The following is a 15,221-nucleotide window of genomic DNA, read 5'->3' as shown; positions in this document are numbered from 1 at the left end:
TCACTTAAAGATGAACAAAGGATTTGGCTATTGTGTATAATTCTGCTGTGGTTATAAGATTTTATTGCTTTATTTATATATTTTTAAATAATGTTTGAAGTAGAATATGGAGAAGAGGAGAATTGTGAGAGTGATTAGAAATTTAAAAAAAAAGAAAAGAGAGAGTGAGAGACCTAAGCAACATGACATGTGTGTGTGTGTGTGGGGGGGGGGGGGTGTGGGTGTGTGTGTTTGTGGTGTAGGTGAAGTACTGGAATAAAGACAGAAGAGGGAAATCCTGTTGTCGGGAGTAGCCATAAAACATTTAACAATATAAATGTCTTACAGTAAGTATCATTGCCCGGGCTGCAATAAGTGATGAAATAATCCTTCACTCCATTATGCCAACTTTTAGAAAACTTATATTGTGTTACTACATGAGCAATAACATTCTGGGAGGGATAGTGCTAAAGTTTGGGTCATCAGGGCAGAGCAGAGACCAACACCAGTAGGCAAGTAATGAGTTGAGTTGAAAAAATAATGAAGGTAAGATAGTAGAACAAGAGTTAATGAGTTGATGAAAGAAGTAAGGAAAAAAACAACAACAACAACCTCATGGACACAGACAGCAGTATGATGATTACCAGAGGGAAGGGGGGAATAAGGGCAGGTGGAAGAGGGTAAATGTAGGATAACGGTGATGGAAAGAGACTACACTTTGGACAGTGAAGCACACAATGCAATGTTCAGATGACGTACCACAGAATTGTACATTTGAAATCTATATAATTTTATTGACCAATGTAACCCCAATAAATTCAATTAAAAAGTACTGATGGAGAAACCAAGATGGCGGCATAGGGTAGACACCTGAATGCAGCCTACCACAACAAATTTGAATTTAGAACTGGAAAACAGGGAAAACATTGCCCTGAAGTGCTGGACGGCTGGCTGAGAGGAGGCTCTGCCATCTGGGAAGGAGAGAGAAGGCACGCTGAACCTCAGGAACTGTAAAGGTGTGGTGAACTGTGTGCATGAAAAGGCGGCCTCCCGACTCACTACTGGCTTGCTTGTGGAGAGCAGAGAGAGTGGGCCAAGTTCGCTACTGGCTTACTCCCGGTGCGTGGAGAGGGCGGACAGCTAACTCGCAGCTAGCTTTCTTGTTCGGGAGGAAAACAGAAGCACCCTATTGCTCTGATAGATGGCCCCAGACAGGGAGAGGCCAGACTGTCAGGCAGTGGACAGAGATCTCTCAGAGATGTGTGAAGCCAGCGGCCATTACTGCGGGACTCAGAAACCAGACCCTCGTAGGGAGGGGCTGACGAGAAACCAAGCTTATCTGCACCACCCTGAGACTCTGCCCCATCCAAGCAGAGCATAGAAGCCCTTCCAGTGGCTAGCTTTTTAGTTCGCCACAAATAGGACTCTACTAGGGAGGAACAGACAGGAATCCAAGCTTGTCTGCACCTATACCAAAGAAGTGTGCGCGCCTGCAACCAATCTTGTGGGATTCACCAAAGCTAGTCTGTGCCACCCAGAGACTCTGCCCCATCCAAGCAGAATACAGAAACCCTCCTAGCTGAGACACTTCTGATCCTCATAGCCAATTGGCTTGGCTTGGAGATCAACGCTTCCCAGTGATACCAACAACAAGCAAGGCTTAACACCAAGACTGCACACACAGCCCATAAAGGGCTACACCAAGACTGTCCACCTCAGGTAACTGGGAGGCTGACCCACTCAACCATATAAGACACCTTAGCACACAAAGCCACCCTACCAACTCAGGGAAGCTGTGAAAATGCCGATACAAGGAAACAGATCACAAATAAAAGAAATGGAGGACAAGAAGCGACTGGATATAGAGTTCAAAACCACGCTGATAAGGTTTTTCAAGAATTTCCTAGAAAATGCCAATAAAATAAATAAGACCTATGAGGATATGAAAAGGGATCAACTAGAAATAAAGAATACATTGTCTGAAATAAAAAATATTATACAGAGTCCTAAAAACAGAATGGAAGATTGCAAGAATCAAATCAAAGATTTGGAACACAAAGAGCCAGAGGACACTCCTCTGCAGAAGCAAGAAGACAAGAGAATCCAGAAAGTTGAAGATAGTGTAAGAAACATCTGGGACAACTTCAAGCGAACCAACATCAGAATTATGGGGATCCCAGAAGATGACAGAGAGCAAGATACCGAAAACATATCAAAAGAAATAATGACAGAAAACTTCCCCCACCTGGTGAAAGAAATAGACTTACAAGTCCAGGAAGCACACAGAACCCCAAACAAAAGGAATCCAAAGAGGACCACACCAAGACACATCATAACTAAAATTCCAAGAGCAAAAGACAAAAAAAGAGAATATTAAAAGCAGCAAGAGAAAAGCAGGTAGTTACCTATAAAGGAGCACCCATACGATTGTCAGCTGATTTCTCAACAGAAACCATGCAGGCCAGACGGGAATGGCAAGAAATATTCAAGGTGATGAATAACAAGAACCTACAGCCAAAAATACTCTACCCAGCAAAGCTATCATTCAGAATCGAAGGCCAGATAAAGAGCTTCACAAATAAAAAAAATAAAAAATAAAAAAGCTAAAGGAGTTCACCACTGCCAAACCAGAATTATATGAATTGCTGAAAAGGGTTCTTTAGGAAGAGGAAGAAAATGAAGATAAAGCTTTTCCTTGGCAAGATGGCAGAGAACGACTTGACTACCGCATCGCTCACTTTCTGGATCGCCATCTGGTCTTTCCGTTGCCAGAGTTTCTCTCCGTGAAGATTTATAATGAAAAGAATTATTACAAGGAAAATTGGGTCTCCTTAGTGATACCAACATGGTAGACTTTGCTATGGATGTATACAGAAACCTTTATTCTGATGATATTCCTCATGCTTTGAGAGAGAAAAGTACCACAGTTGTTGCACAACTGAAACAGCTTCAGGCAGAAATGGAACCAATTGTGAAGATGTTTGAAGATCCAGAAACTACAAGGCAAATGCAGTCAACCAGGGATGGTCGTATATTGTTTGACTACTTGGTGGACAGGCATGGTTTTAGGCAAGAATATTTAGATATACTCTACAGATATGCAAAATTCCAATATGAATGTGGGAATTACTCTGGAGCAGTGGAATATCTTTACTTCTTTAGAGTGTTGGTTCCAGCAACAGATAGAAATGCTTTGAGTTCACTCTGGGGAAAACTGGCCTCTGAAATCTTAATGCAGAATTGGGGTGCAGCCATGGAAGACATTACACGGTTAAAAGAGACCATAGATAATAACTCTGTGAGTTCTCCTCTCCAGTCTCTTCAGCAGCGAACATGGCTCATTCATTAGTCTCTGTTTGTTTTCTTCAATCACCTCAAAGGGCGCAATAATATTATTGATCTCTTCCTTTACCAGCTACAGTATCTTAATGCAATTCAGACCATGTGTCCACATATTCTTCGCTACTTAACTACAACAGTCATAACAAACAAAGATGTTTGAAAATGCCGGCAGGTGCTAAAAGATCTGGTCAAAGTTATTCAACAGGAGTCCTATACATATAAAGACCCAATTACAGAGTTTGTTGAATGTTTATATGTTAACTTTGACTTTGATGGGGCTCAGAAAAAGCTAAGGGAATGTGAATCTGTGCTTGTGAATGACTTCTTCTTGGTGGCTTGTCTTGAGGATTTTATTGAAAATGCTCATCTCTTCATATTTGAGACTTTTTGTCGCATCCACCAATGTATCAGCATTAATATGTTGGCAGATAAGCTGAACATGACTCCAGAAGAAGCAAAACGGTGGATTGTCAATTTGATTAGAAATGCAAGACTGGATGCCAAGATTGATTCCAAATTAGGTCATGTGGTTATGGGTAACAATGCAGTCTCACCCTATCAGCAAGTGATTGAAAAGACCAAAAGCCTTTCATTTAGAAGCCAGATGTTGGCCATGAATATTGAGAAGAAACTTAATCAGAATAGTAGGTCAGAGGCTCCTAACTGGGCAACTCAAGACTCTGGCTTCTACTGAAGAACTGTAAAGAAAAACAAAACAAAACTACAAAGTGAAGACAATAAAGCCACTATATAAAGGGTGACATACATTGCAGAAACAACATATTGAGTATAAATTTTGGAGAATTTGAATAAAATTGGATGTGTTTCATTAAAAAAAGAAAAGAAAAGAAAGATAAAAATTATGATAAACAAATACGTAACTATCAACAAGTGAAACTAAAAGCCAAGGGAATTAAAAAACCTGATGAACAATATTAACTGGTGAATATAATAGAATCAGAGGTATGGAAGGGGAGTGGACTGATGATTCTCAGGGGGAAAGGGGAGAAGGGGGTGCGGAAAAAGCCTGAACAAAAACTGTGCATCTATGGATGAGCACAATAGGGGGTGAGGAAAGGGCAGAGGATGGGGTGGGAACCTGGTGGAGGGGAGCAATTGGGGGGGGGGGAGGAGGAAAAGAGGAACATTTATAATAATCTAAACAATAAAGATTTATTTAAAAAAAAAAAAAAAAGTACTGATGAGGCGAAACCGGTTTGGCTCAATGGATAGAGCGTCAGCCTGCGAACTGAAAGGTTCCAAGTTCGATTCCGGTCAAGGGCATATAGATACCTTGGTTGCAGGCACATCCCCAGTAGGGGTGTGCAGGAGGCAGCTGATCGATGTTTCTCTCTCATTGATGTTTCTAGCTCTCTATCTCTCTCCTTTCCTATCTGTAAAAAAATCAATATATATATATATATATATATATATATATATATATATATATATATATATAATTTTTTTTTTTAAGGAACTGATGAAAAAAATTGTAAATAGAGCTTGGAATTATAAGCAGAGAACCCCAAGTCAGGTAGTCTTTGGCCCCTCTGCAGCCACAGTGGGCTCCATCCTCATTTGGAATTTTACCTTGCCTGTCCAAAATGGAAAGAGAAACCTAAGAAGGTCTGGTGCTTCCATTCTGGCTCAGCTCTGGGGCTGTGATGTCTGGGTCCCTGAGAAGTAGAGTACATCTAACATCTGCGTATTTCCTTATCATTCCCCTGAGAACAGGCTTAACTGTGGCAACCACAACTTGGCAAGGGACTTAGGTTTTATTTTATATTTGTTAGTAAGGTCTTATAAGGGATTAAGCAGCTGACATGCCTCATTCTTTTGGGATTGATAATCTGCCATGGGCCTTGAGTGCCCCTAGGTCTTCCTGCTGGGTATGCCAGAAATGCAAAGAAGCTTGAGTCTCTTTACGTGGTGCTATTTATGAAGGTTGTTTCCGCAGTGAGCAGCCCTGAGTGATGAGGTCATGTTCCTGTAGACAGAGAATGGACATGGATCTGCTTACCACAAAGGTGGTGAGTCCCCCAAACTCACGGTCCTCTCCTATAATGCAGCCCACTGTCTGTGCTGTCATCCATCTAGACCCACCTGCATCACACTCATGGGACATGGGAGGGCATAAGGAACTGATGTGAACGTGAGTTGTGGCTATTGATTTTGGTCTGAGTAATAATGTCAACTTTGTTACTGAACTTGGAAGTTTTGTGTGTTCTGCCACCATCGATCACACAGCAACTAGACAAACCTGAGTAGTTTTTACATTGGGTAAAATTCCACACCAGCCATTTTTTTTCTTCAAAATTAGACCTATCCTATTGGCAAAAATTAAAGTGATAACTTTCTATGCTGATAAGAACCTATGGTATCACCTACAGCCTTTTATGGAAGCAATTTGACAATAATATACATTGGTGTATTGTATTGTATTGGCAAGCTTATTAAATTGTAGATGTGAAATATGTACAGATTTTACATCTCAAGTATACCTTAAAAAAAAAAAAAGGCGTTTTTAAATATCAGAACATCTATATATACACTGAGTGGCCAAATTATTATGATCTCTGAATGCATAATAATCTGGCCACTCAATATATATATATATATATATATATATATATATATATATATATATAGGAGGCCCAGTGCATGAATTCATGCATGGGTGGGGTTTGGCCAGCCTGGCCAGGGAGAGGGAACATAGGCAGTTGGCCAGCCTGCCTGTTGGTCAAACTCCTGGTCGAGAGGACAATTTATATATTAGCCTTTTATTATATAGGTTATACACTGAGTGGCCATATTATTATGTGTTCAGAGATCATAATAATCTGGCCACTCAGTATATAAAAGCCTAATATGCAAATTGTCCCCTTGGGAGTTCAACTGGAAGACCAGGAATTAAATTGCTTGCTATGATGTGCTCTGACCACCAAGGGGCAGCATAGATCAAAGGAAGGCCCTGATCACCACCAGGCCAAGGAATCCTACCCATGCATGAACTTATGCACCAGGCCTCTAATCTAATATAAAATAAATACATGCATATTAGTTGAAATCTCATTTCTGGGAATCTATACTTTAAATATAAGGGTGCATAAGTGTATACATACAAAGGTGTTCATTAAAGCATTTACCATAGTCAATACTGAATACTGGGATCATAAAACAGTGTAACCACCAAAACCGGTTTGGCTCAGTGGTAGAGCGTCGGTCTGTGGACTAAAAGGTCCCAGGTTTGATTCTGGTCAAGGGCATGTACATTGGTTGCGGGCACATCTCCGGTAGGGGGTGTGCAAGAGGCAGCTGGTCAATGTTTCTCTCTCATCAATGTTTCTAGCTCTCTATCTCTCTCCCTTCCTCCTCTCTGTAAAATATCAATAAAATATATTAATAAATAAATAAATAAAATAAAATAAAAAATAAAACAGTGTAACCATTTTGTTAAAATATATATTTGTACTGGTTTGAGAGATAGAAACATCAATGATGAGAATATTTTTGTTGTCAACACTATTACAGATATCATCTCCCCCTATCCTTTGATTTTTTTTTAACAAGGGTTCCAAGACAGTTCAATGGGTAAAGGACAGTTCTTTCCACAAATGACAATGACTAGGAAAACTGAATATCCACATGTAAAAGAATTAAAATGGACCCTTACATTACACCATATAAAAAATTAACTTTAAATGGATCAAAGAACTAAATTTAATAGCTAAAACTATAAAATTCTTAGAATAAAACAGAAGGGGAAATTTTTATACCTTAGATTTGGCATTTTTTTTAAATTATGATACCAAATGCACAAGAAACAAAAGAAAAATCAGATAAATTGGACTACATTACAATTGCAAACTTTTGTGCATTAAAGGACACTATCAAGAGAGTAAAAGACAACCTATATAACAAGAGTAAATATTTGCAAATTATATATCAGATAAGAGATTAATATTAGGAATATATAAAGTACTCACACAACTCAACAACAACAAAATAACATAATTTAAAAATGGAAATTAAACTTGAATAGACATTCCTCCAAAGAAGATATCCAAATGACCAACAAACAAGGACATGAAAAATATACTCAATTATATAAATGAAAATCAAAACCATAATGAGATTTCTTATACCCACTTGGATTGTAAGCACGTTAAAATAAAAAATAGATATAAGTGTTGATGAGAATGTGGAGATATTGAAACCTTTGTACATGCTGGTGGGAATGTAAGATAGTACAGCTGCTGAAGAAAAACAGTTTGGCAATTCCTCAAAAAGTTATACATAGAATTACCATATGATCTAGCAAATTCACACCTAGGTATATACCCAAAGAATTAAAATTATGAACTCTAACAGATAATTGTACAACAATGTTCACAGCAACATTATAAGTAATAGGAAAAAATTAAAACAACCCACTTGTACATAAACAGATGAGTGGCTAAAAAAATGAGATCCTTGAGGATATGAAAAAGGATCAACTAGAAATTAAGCATACACTGACTGAAATAAAAAAATATTATACAAGAGACCAAAAAGCAGACTATAAAATCACAAGAATCAAGTCAAAGATTTGGAATATAAAGAAGCAATAAAAATAAATAAATAAATAAAATAAAATAAAATAAAACACTCCCCCAGAAAAGAAAAAAGAAAAAAGAACCCAAAAAGTTGAAGATACTATAAGAAGCCTCTGGGACAACTTCAAACCTACCAACGTCAGAATTATGGGAGTCCCAGAAGAAGAGAGAGAGCAAGATACTGAAAACCTATTTGAAGAAATAGTGACAGAAAACTTCCCCCACCCGGTGAAAGAAATAGACTTACAAGCCCAGGAAGCACACAGAATCCCAAACAAAAGGAATCCAAAGAAGACCACACCAAGACACATCATAATTAAAATGTCAAAAGCAAAAGACTAAGAGAATATTAAAAGCAGCAAGAGAAAAACCGTTACCTACAAGGGAGCACCCATAAGATTGTCAGCTGATTTCTCAACAGAAACTATGCAGGCCAGACAGGAATGGCAAGAAATATTCAAAGTGATGAATAGCAAGAATCTACAACCAAGATTACTCTACCCAGCAAAGCTATCATTCAGAATTGAAGGTCAGATAAAGAGCTTCAAAGATTAAAAAAAAAAAAAAAAAGCTAAAGGAGTCCATCACCACCAAACCAGAATTATATGAAATGCTGAAAGGTATTCTTTAAAAAGAGGAAGAAGAAGAAAAAGATAAAGATAAAAATTCTTAACATCAAGTATGTATCCATCAACAAATGAATCTAAAAACCAAGGGAATAAAAAAACCTGATGAACAGTATTAACTGGTGAATATAATAGAATCAAGGGTATAGAAAGAGAGTGGACTGACCATTCTCAGGGGAATAAGGGTGTGGGGGGTGCAGGAAGAGACTAAACAAAAAGCGTACACCTATGGATGAAGACAGTGAGTGGAGGGTAAGGGCAGAGGGTGGGATAGGAACCTGGTGGAGGGGAGCTATGGGGGGTGAAAGATAAACAATTGTAATAAGCTGAACAATAAAGACATTAAATTAAAAATACTTAGAAGAAAACATATGGGGAGACTTTGTATCATTGGATTTAGCAGTTATTTCTTTGATATGATACCAAAAGCATAGGCAACAAAATTAAAAACATTGGGCTACATAAAAATTTAAAAATTTGTACATCAAAAATACATCAAGAGTGTTAAGAGATAATCCATAGAATAGGAGAAACTACCCTGTTTCCCCGAAAATAAGACACTGTCTTATATTAATTTTTGCTCCCAAAGATGCTCTAGGTCTTATTTTCAAGGGATGTCTTATTTTTCCATGAAGAAGAATATGGTACACATTTATTGTTAAATGAAAATAAAGGAAATTTATTACCTGTATACATTACGGTAGTACGGTAGTTGTCAACACAAACCAGACAAACTGTGAATCCTACAGTATCAAGAATTTACTCATTTATTCAATGACAATCATGTCATCATCTTCTGGAACATCATCATAACAATCCAATTCCTGAATTTCCTGGTGAATTTCTTGTGACTCCATTTCTTTCAGAATCAGTGGACCAAATCTCTCATGTTTAGCAATAGCACTGTCTTTAAATGAGTACTTCTTGTCAAGGTAGCCTGCTCGCAGTGCATTTGCAATGCAACTGTGAGTGATTTTCTCCCATGAATTCTTCATCCAAGTCACAACTTCTAGCAGTTTAGGTTTCACAAAGTTTCCATGCTGATTTCTTTCCATTCTATTTTCAATGTAGTCATTCATTTCCATGCGCAAATTGTCTTTGAATGGCTTGTTTATTGCAATATCAAGAGTCTGGAGATAGGCCTTATTTTCAGGGGGATGCCTTATATTTCACTCAGAAGGAAACCTGTAAGTAGGTCTTATTTTCGGAGGATGTCTTATTTTCAGGGAAACACGGTATGTGCAAGTCATATATCGATATCTAATAAAGTGTTAATACCCAATTTATAAAGAGAACTCCTAAAATACAACAAGTCAACTAAAATAATAAAACCTCAAAGAACAACAAAAACAAACACCCTGATTTTAAATTAAAAAGGGTTTTAATAGATATTTCTTCCAAGAAGGTAAACAAATGGCCAACAAACTTTTGAGAAGGCACTCAACATTACAAAGCTTTAGGAAAATACAAATCAAAACCAAAATGAGATGCCATCTCACACTCATTAGGATGGCTACTACCAATACAACAGAAAATAATAAGTGCTGTCAAGGATGCAGAGAAACTAAAATCCCTGTGCACTTCTGCTGGAAACATAAAATGGTGCAGCCACAGTGGAAAACAGTGTGGTGGATCCTCAAAAAATTGAAAATAGAATTAGCATATGATTTAGTTATTCCACTTCTGGTATGTAGCCGAAAGGATTGAAAGCATCTAGTGTCCATTTACAATAGCATAAAGGTGAAAGCAATCCAGTGTCCATCAGTAGCTGAACAGATACACAAAATGTGACATATACATATGATAGAATATTATTCACCTTTAAAAGGAAGCAAATTCAGACAGGTGGTATAACATGGCTTAACTTGAGGACATTTGGCTAAAAAAATCAGCCAGTCACAGAGGATACTGCATGTTTCCATTTATATAAGGTAACTAGAGTTGTCAGATTATGGAGATAGAAAGTACAATAGTGGTTGGTGGAATCTGGTAGGAGGAAGAAATATGGTTTTTTGTTTGATGGTGTCACAAACAGCAGAGCACTGCACAGCACTGCTGTTCTAAGTCCATGTAGTCTTCTAAATTCTTCCCAACTATGCCAGAGTAGGTTCCTTCTCTAACCCTACTAGCTACACTAACTGTTGAGTCCGAGCTCCTCTGTCTAGTCTTGGACACTGGGTCTTAGATGGAGAAGTCATGAGAAGTTGTAGGTATATAAGAATGAATCTTTATTTCAGAAGCCAGTGGCCATTGGCCATCAGACAAAACATTTCTTCATAACAGTGTCCCAATCAGGCAGTGGTACATTGGCTGATAAATACAGCTTTCCCACAAAGCAGCAGCACCTCTAATAGCCCCTGTACCTACAGCTGTTTTCTGAGCAGCTGCAAGCTATCTCTAGATGCACATTGTAGTGGTATCTGAGCTCTCTATGAGCTCTTAGCCTTACATCGTACCAGCTTTCAACTCTGTCTGAGCTCTCTAGCCTTTTCCCCTAGTCCTCTAGCTGGTTAACAACATGCACATTACTACTTAGACAAAAGAGACCTCTAGCCAACAATGACATCAATCATTTGGTTATAGAAGGGCACAGCAACCATGAGATTGTTGTGCTTGCACTTGCTTATGGATCTAGCCTTGAACATTTGATTAAGATTCCTATGTTCAGAGTAGCCTTGGCAATTCAGCACACTAACAACAAGGCCTCCACACCCTTAACTATCCGGAGACTCTGGTGTGGTTCCAACAAATGGGTACAGAGTTTCAGTTATAGAGGGGGGGAAAAGAACTCTAGAGAAGTACGGGCCCACCAATGTCCATATACTTAATGCCACTAAACTGTAAACTAAACAACAGTTAAAATTGTAAATGTTATGTTATGTTTATTTTACCACAGAGGAAAAAGCAAAAATGTAAGTACTTTATAAAACAAAAAAATTTTAAGTCAAATAATAACTTAGACTGACCCACAACAATGCAACACATTAAATGATGAAATGGTTAAAAATATATATATATATATATGTCAATGAAAAAAAAACAGGGAAAAATTCTGCACCTATGGCATAATTTTTTGTAATTACAATGAATCAGTATCATACTGACTCTTAAATACAACATTCAGATTTTAGAATTTTGAATCAGGTTTATCTTGCCAATTATAAAAAAAAAATCTACCATCTTTTGGTATTTATTTTAAAAACATATAAAACAGGAAAAAAGTGCAGACCTTATGAAATATATCAGCATCAGAGCAATTTATTTTGTGATTGTAGGTTGGGTGGTATAGGGACATACTATATGATCTCATGCAATGCTTCTAGGATTGATTAGTCAAGGACAGTAAATAAAACAGGTCGGGATTTGGTGAAGCTTAAGGAGATGTGGGTTTGTGGGCATGCACTTCCTCTGCTTCCTGAACCCCAGGGGATCCAAATGAAACAGAAGAAAGGCCAAAAGTACAATAGAAACTTCTGCCTACAATGCAGCTTAAAGACAAAAAGTCAAGAAATCACACATTTTGACAACAGTGATCACTGAGAAAAAAAAATGGGATTTAAGAATCAACAGACCATAAAGAAGCATTAGGGGAAGGTTCAATAGAAAAGGCCAGAAGCCAATACCCATAAGGTGGAATAGAGAATGGGTGATTATGATATGAATCAATGGGTGCTCATGATACTTTCTAGGATGATTCACCTGCATTGTGGGTGTCTTTGAGGACATCACTTCATCTCTTTGAGCTAGAATGTCTTCATTTACTTAAAATGGTACAACAATAACTACCTCAGTAAGTTATTTTCAAAGATTAAATGAAGGATTTTTTTTTTTTTTTGTCCCACCAGAAAAGTGAACTTAGCCATTTTTTCTTTGAGAGTGTTGGTGGTGCTTATATCATATGATTGACAAAATCACTTTCTACTTTTCATTCTACAACTCCTGGGAAAGTGATGATGGCAAAGAATTGACCCTGTTAATGGTCTTTACTGTATGCTGCTTAAACAATAAATGATCAAATAATTTTAATTCTCCTACAAAATAAAATGGCAAGAATTTTTGCTTTCCAATAATATTTGAAATAGAAATGGGAAAAAGGGGAGCAATGTGAGAGTGACTAGAAATAAACAAAAAGAAGAACAGAATGAGCCACATGGGTGTGTGTGTGTGTGTGTGTGTGTGTGTGTGTGTGTGTGTGTAGTATTAGGAGGAGAACTGGGAATAAAGACAGTAGAGGGAAAGCCTGTTATCAGGAATAGCCATAAAACATTTAACAATATAAATGCCTTACAGTAAGTGTCCTTGTCCCAGCAGTATTAGGTATTGAAATAATCATTCACTCTATGATTCCAACATTCAGAAAACTTGTGTTGTGTAACTACATGAGCAACAACATCCTATAAGAGATAGCTTCTAAGTTTGGGAAATCAGGACAGAGCAGAGACCAACACCAGTAGTCAACTAACGAGTTAGGTTGAGAAAATTGTGAGGGAAAGATATTAGAACAAGAGCTAATGAATCAGTGAAGGGAGTAACATAAAAAACAAACAAACAAACAAATCCAGCAATATGGTGATTATCAGAGGGAATGCTGAAGTGGGGGGAGGTGGAAGAGAGTAAACACAGGATAAATGCTGAAAGAAGAAGACAAAATTTTGGACAGTGAATGCACAATGCAATGTGCAGATGACGTATTACAGAATTGTACATTTGAAACCTATATAATTTTATTGACCAATGTAACCCCAACAAATTCAATAAAAGTGAGTTAATGAAAATAATTATAAATAGAGCTTGGAACTATAAGCAGAGACTCTTCCCCTAAATCAGGTAGTCTTTGCCCCCTCAGTAGCCTCAGAGGACTCCATTCTCATTTGGAATTTAACCTTGCCTGTCCAAGATGGAAAGAGACATCTGAGCAGGTCAGTGCAGCAGTTCTGGCTCAGCACTCAGACTATGAATTCCTGCCTCAATGTCTCATATTTCTCACTGCATTCTAGCCCCCTCCTTTCACTATAACATCAATGTGACCTTATATTTGTCTTGCCTGAAACTCACTTATTATTTATAGTTGTAGGAATTTTTGTGTGATTTTTATGAATCACAACATTATGTTAAAATATCCTGCTAACTCGAAAGATTTGTAGTGAAAAGCAACAATCAATCCCTAGCCAACTCCCAAACATAAGATCAATGTTATGTATGGCTCATGTGCTGCAATTGTTTCTGAAGTCACTTGTATTTCATTTGTATGTCTTGTGTTCTCTCTTTTCATTTTTTGCCATGTTTATGATGATGAAATAAGATTATCTCCCCAAATGTATATTGATATTTATTTTCTGATGGTTTAACATGTTTCTTTATTCCCTGTACTTCCTACATGCTGGTAGTTATATCTATAGATTGGATGAGAAACACTAACAGTTTTACATTTCAAGGTGGCTTCTGAGTCGGTGCAAAATATATATTTCTACCAGAGGCACATAATCATTGGCAATGTCTGTTTTTGTGCATTTAGCCAGAGAACTATTTCTTAGATGTATTATTTTATTAGGGTTTGCAAACTGTTGATATTCTAACTCCATCATTCCTCAGTCACTTATTAGTTGGAATGTACTTAGAAGTAAAGTATTGCATAAAGATGTCTGGATTGGAAGTTGGCAAGAATGTGGAATTGGAATTGGCTTAAGGTCAGTCTACTGCTGAGTCTGCAAGTATAAGGTTTAAGGGACATAGCGAAAATCAGACATAGAGGTCCAGGGGAGTGAAGTAGTTGTGGTTCCACATTGAGTCCTTTCTCTGGTGGAGGCGTGTTAGGTATTCAGTGGTCACAGTACTCATGCAGAGTGCAGACCCACCAGGGCAGAGAGCCTGGGATAATAGGCTTGCTGCTTAGCATTAGATTCATGGAAAGTGTGGATCATGCTTTATTAAAACTCATGGGTTCACCATCTTAATGTGTACAGAACTTTCTTCTGGCCACATCTATTACTTCCTTTTTTTCTATGTATTTCCTCCTCATCACACTTAAAGTAAGTTTAACTGTGCAAACCACACCTTGGTGAGAAACTTGGGTTTTATTTTCTATTCATTATGAAGCATTATTCGGGGTTAAGCAGCTAAAACACTTCATTCTATTGGAGTTGGTGATCTCTGATGGACCCTGAGTGCCCCTAGGTCTTCCTGCTGGGTGTGTCAGAAATGCAAAGCCCTGACAGATCATTACTATTTATTTATTAAGGTTGATTAAGCAGGGGGGGCCATGGAAATGAGGTAATATTCTGTAGACAGAGAATGGACATGGATCTGCTTACCACAGTGGCCAGTTCCCCAAACTTACGGTCCTTTCCTATTGCAGCCCACTGTGTGTGCTGCCACTCACCTCGGCCCAGCTGCATCACTCTCGCTGTACGTGGTAGGGCATGAGGAACTGATGTGAATGTGAACTGTGGCTACTGCTTTGCTCTGACTAATAACATCCCCTTTGTTACCAAACTAGAAGTTTATGTCTTCTGCTACCATTCCTCAAATAGCAAGTAGTCAAATCTTATTGGTTTTTAAGTTGGGTAAAATCCCAGACCCTTCACTGATCTTGAAAATTATATTCAACCTATTGACAAATTTTTTTAAAATTATAGTTTTCTATGCTGGTGGAGATGCAGATAAAAGGGCACTCTGGTAC

At 37.8% G+C, this 15,221-nt stretch overlaps 1 protein-coding gene and 1 pseudogene across 2 annotated transcripts in view; both read left to right on the top strand.

Moving 5' to 3' along the window:
- The window catches only part of LOC311611268 (polyunsaturated fatty acid lipoxygenase ALOX12-like), a gene marked incomplete at both ends in the record, with an annotated part of 75,923 nt that overhangs the window by 17,105 nt on the left and 43,597 nt on the right, over nt 1-15,221 (top strand). The window lies entirely within an intron of this gene.
- On the top strand, nt 2,674-4,149 carry LOC311611285 (eukaryotic translation initiation factor 3 subunit E-like; annotated as a pseudogene). Its single transcript has one exon. The product of its transcript is annotated as a eukaryotic translation initiation factor 3 subunit E-like (transcript).

This window comes from Pipistrellus hanaki, assembly GCF_964339955.1.
Source record: "Pipistrellus hanaki genome assembly, chromosome: 16".
Classification (NCBI taxonomy): Eukaryota; Metazoa; Chordata; class Mammalia; order Chiroptera; family Vespertilionidae; genus Pipistrellus; species Pipistrellus hanaki.
This window is presented reverse-complemented; position numbering and strand designations above follow the sequence as displayed.